This window comes from Mya arenaria, chromosome 11 (assembly GCF_026914265.1).
Source record: "Mya arenaria isolate MELC-2E11 chromosome 11, ASM2691426v1".
Taxonomy (NCBI): domain Eukaryota; kingdom Metazoa; phylum Mollusca; class Bivalvia; order Myida; family Myidae; genus Mya; species Mya arenaria.
The window spans coordinates 21,356,550-21,361,661 of record NC_069132.1 but is presented as its reverse complement, the minus strand read 5'-3'; positions in this window follow the sequence as shown (position 1 = coordinate 21,361,661).

The following is a 5,112-nucleotide window of genomic DNA, read 5'->3' as shown; positions in this document are numbered from 1 at the left end:
TATCAGATCATTATTTAACATTTTCAGTGACGTGTTTTGTTTTGATCAAGGGGAAGTAACTACAATATATTTTTAAAGAAGTTCTTAAAGTTGACATTTTCACTCCTTAATTTCCAGTGAAAATATCAATTTAACTAAGGAGTGAAAACATCAACTTGAAGAACAACTGTAAATCTTGTTGATGTTATTTCACTGAAAAAACTCCATATTTCATCGAAATGTATGAAGGAAATTGCGATCTTACACTGAATAAAAAGTGTTGTTTTGTCTTTTAATCATATGCCAAAAATTTGGTTTTAAAAGACATTCAAATAAATTTTATTAAAAAAGCGGCGACAAACTGAATGCGCGAAATGAAATGACGTCTTCATTTTGTGTCCTAACATTTCGCGCGCTATGTTCGTAATGGATAGCAACATATCTACACATTGATATTTTCACAGTTTGAAACACAGTGAAATTAGCATTAATTGTCTAAAGTATGTGTGGAGACGTTTTTAGGGCAGACGACTGTTACGTCTATTTTCTTAATATCGAGAGTTATATGTACATGCATTCATTATCGTGTACATTTATTTGTACATTTCTTGACGTTATGCCTAAACTTTCTATTGGATCATCGATATGCTGTATATGCATAAGATAATAAACATTCTGTTCTGTTCTGTTCTGATATACCATACATAGAGAGTGTAAATACATTCTAGTTATAACGAGTAGGCAAAACCAGTTATATACATTGCTCACAAATATTTAAGGATATTTAAGCCCTCTATTTTTTCATACGGTTACATGAGCCGAATTCCACTATCGAGTCGTACTATTTAAAAACGCTAAGCTTCCCACACTCTGACAATATGAACATTAAAACTTACAATAAAAAGACTCCATAGTCAGCAAAGAGGAAAAGTTCGAAAACTGGGGTTCCGAGCGCTCTCTTGGCACGTCTCACAAATCCCTTTGACGTCATTTCGTAGTCAACGTCTGCAAATTCAACAATAAGACGTGGCATTTAGAACAAAATAGTTCAGAAAATCCTTTCTTTTGCAAGTAATGGATCATTTTTAAAGCTGCACTCTCACAGATATACCGTTGTTACAACTTGCCTTGGAAAGAGCACATTTTCGGGTAAATAACTGCAAACCAATGATAAAAGATTGCTGACAAAAGATCAGATCGCAGATGTTCATATTTCCTTTCGAAAATTAATGTTTTATGGCTTAAACCTTACTAACGGGTTAAGAAAAGTGCATAAAACATCATTTTTTTTAACTGAATGATAAGAACCTGCGATCTTTTTTTTGGTCAGCAGTCTTATATAACTGTTTTCCATGGATTTTCGTAAAAATTGGCTCATTCCATGACAAAAAATAAAAAAAAAGTTGTCAAAACGGTAAATCTGTGAGAGTGCAGCTTTAAGTGTTTTTTTAATATATTAAATGCGGTTAAAAGCAAAGGAATTTCTTGAATGTTGCAAATGTTTTGAATTTTGCGAATGTTTTTAATATCGCGAATGCTGTTAATGTCGCTACTATCGTAATTGTTGCGAATGTTGTTAATGTCGCTACTATCGCAAATGTTGCGAATGTTGTTAATGTCGCTACTATCGTAATTGTTGCGAATGTTGTTAATGTCGCTACTATCGTAATTGTTGCGAATGTTGTTAATGTCGCTACTATCGCAAATGTTGCGAATGTTGTTAATGTCGCTACTATCGTAATTGTTGCGAATGTTGTTAATGTTGCTACTATCGCAAATGTTGCGAATGTTGTTAATGTCGCTACTATCGTAATTGTTGCGAATGTTGTTAATGTCGCTACTATCGTAATTGTTGCGAATGTTGTTAATGTCGCTACTATCGCAAATGTGGCGAATGTTGTTAATGTCGCTACCATCGTAAATGTTGCGAATGTTGTGAATAATTTGAATGTCGCGGATGATGTGAATGTCGCAAATGTAGCACCTGTTGCGCATGTCGAGTATGGTGGCACTATTGTCAATCTTGTGAATGTCGCGAATGCTGCAAATGTCATGAGGGTCGCGAATGTTGTGGAGGTGTTGCAATTGTTGGGAATATTTACTATATTTTGAATGTTGCAAATGTTGTCCACCTCCCAATAAGCCCCTTTTCATCAGAGTATTACAAGTATTTTCTATAAATGTATCAAAATTCGAACCTTATTACATGAATTCCTGGAGCCGCCTCTGAACTATGAGTTTTTTTTAAAACTTATGAATCGTCCAACATCAAGCGGCGGAAGCGCGGTTTGTGTCTACTTACAGTTGGCCCCCGGTAGGTCCTCCTCTCGGCGTACACGGTGAGCGCCGGAACTTCCGTCCTTTGAGTAGACGACCAGGTTCCCGTCCTCAGTCGGCCACCGTCCATACTGTTCATGGAAAGAAAGAACGTGTTAATTACAGTGATATATACGACGCAAATTGTGCGATAACACAATAAGTGTTTGTCAATTTTTTTGGTCAAGATATTTTGTTTGGTCTTAAAAGTTTAAAATATTAGTGGACATTAGCAGTTATATTAATGATTATGAGAATAGTATTATTTACTGGATGGAACAGTTTAATATTAGAAGAAGATTCAGAGACTGCTCCATCCATGTCACAAAGCGACACTATAAACACTATAGGCATTAACTACAACTTTTACAACCATTACCAAAACATACATACGTGAGCATATGTTTTGTTCACTTTTCACATGTTGCAAAACACAGGATGTGTCAGAAATTATTGACAACAAAATTAACTTCAAAAGGCATGAGCTGACTAAAAATCAATTATCCCAAAAGTACAGAAATTCACCTATTTCACAACGCATTTTTTAGTCTTTAGTCATTATAAGGTGAAAGTAACTGCGTTCAGTCGTAGAAAGTGAAGTACGTTTCCATACGTGTTAGATTGGCTAAAATTACCATAACCATTTTCTCACCTACCAAAAAAGGTTTTGTTTCCTCCGAGTACTCCGGTTTCTCCCAGAGTACAAGACCACACTTCCGCGTAACATGGTACCAACCAGTGACTTTCTCCCAGAGTACAAGACCACACTTCCGCGTAACATGGTACCAACCAGTGACTTTCTCCCAGAATACAAGACCACACTTCCGCGTAACATGGTACCAACCAGTGACTTTCTCCCAGAGTACAAGACCACACTCCCGCGTAACATGGTACCAACCAGTGACTTTCTCCCAGAATACAAGACCACACTCCCGCGTAACATGGTACCAACCAGTGACTTTCTCCCAGAGTACCAGACCACACTCCCGCGTAGCATGGTACCAACCAGTGACTTTCTCCCAGAGTACAAGACCACACTCCCGCGTAACATGGTACCAACCAGTGACTTTCTCCCAGAGTACAAGACCACACTCCCGCGTAACATTGTACCAACCAGTGACTTTCTCCCAGAATACAAGACCACACTCCCGCGTAACATGGTACCAACCAGTGACTTTCTCCCAGAGTACAAGACCACACTCCCGCGTAACATGGTACCAACCAGTGACTTTCTCCCAGAATACAAGACCACACTCCCGCGTAACATGGTACCAACCAGTGACTTTCTCCCAGAATACAAGACCACACTCCCGCGTAACATGGTACCAACCAGTGACTTTCTCCCAAAGTACAAGACCACACTCCCGCGTAACATGGTACCAACCAGTGACTTTCTCCCAGAGTACAAGACCACACTTCCGCGTAACATGGTACCAACCAGTGTGGTCAATATAATTTTGCTATTACTTGTTTCATAATCGTTATAAGATATGAAGGTTTAAAGGATCTAAAGAAGATACGTACATAGGTCGGCTCGGCTCGGCTGTTTTCCCTGTGCACGACGATGCTCGTGGCCTCAGAGTCCGGAGACGAGTAGTATGCAAATTGCTGAAACAAAGTTGATCTCCAAGTACAGTTTAAGGAATTTCAATAATTTAAATATGAAGCATTTGTGGATAATCCAGTTTAGACTATTTTCATGCACTCAGGTCAAGCTTATACTAACAGGGTTTGATAATAAATACATGTTTAAATGATTGTAAGAATGTAAAAAAAACCATAATATACTGTTTGCAGAAAATTCCACGCTTCATTCATGATCATTGTTTGAAGGTACATATAAGGATAAAAATATACTGTTTTCAAGCAAATCTTTTACCTACATAGCATGCATGATGTATTCATATAATATACACAAAGACATCATTAAAACATGTTAACATATACAAAAGAAATGCTTTTTAAATGCATATCAGTATTCAAGCTATTTGTTGATTTTTCTTAAAGGAGTATACTTTCATAATAAATTAAATAATTCATTATTTTATGAACAACGTTTACAACAACAACAACAACAACAACAACAACAACAACAACAACAACAACAATAAAAACAAGTTTACATACATCACTGTTTTCATCATTGTAAACATCGGACGGTAGAATTCTTGATGTTTCGAAGACTTGCTCGCTCAAAAGATCCGTTGCTTCGTCGTCCTTTACTAGTTGGAGACGATGTTCTTTGCCATGGCAATGGAAGGTCACATCGATGTTGTTAGGGAATTGTTCGTCGCTATGGAACTCATTCTTGGTTACTTGCAGTTGATCTGTTTTAATGACAACAAAAGTACAGACCGCATTCAATGTATTCTTACTCGTCAATTTTTCATGTGTGAATTCATTTTGTCACATATGTATTTTACCAGTTACTTGATATTCGTAATTTAGTACCCTTTCGTGTGTGTTTGAGGCTTCGAGTACACACTTCGAGAGTTTATCAAACTCAATAATAATTATTTACCCATTTGAAATAAAGTTACATCGTTGTTGAAATTCAAACAATGTAAACAAACACTCTCATGGGGAAATATAAAATAAGACAAATATACAAACAGTTTATATACAAAGTCAAAGAAAATATAGCATCGGTGAGCATTACAGTAAGCGTCTTCTACAATGTTTCGCTGTTTATCTGTTTTTAAAAATATTGTTTACATTATAATAATAGCTCATGTAGGTTCTTCTAAGAATTTAGTTTATGAAATCAATCTTATATACCATCACGGGCCATTTGCTCTTAATTGAAAATGTATACAT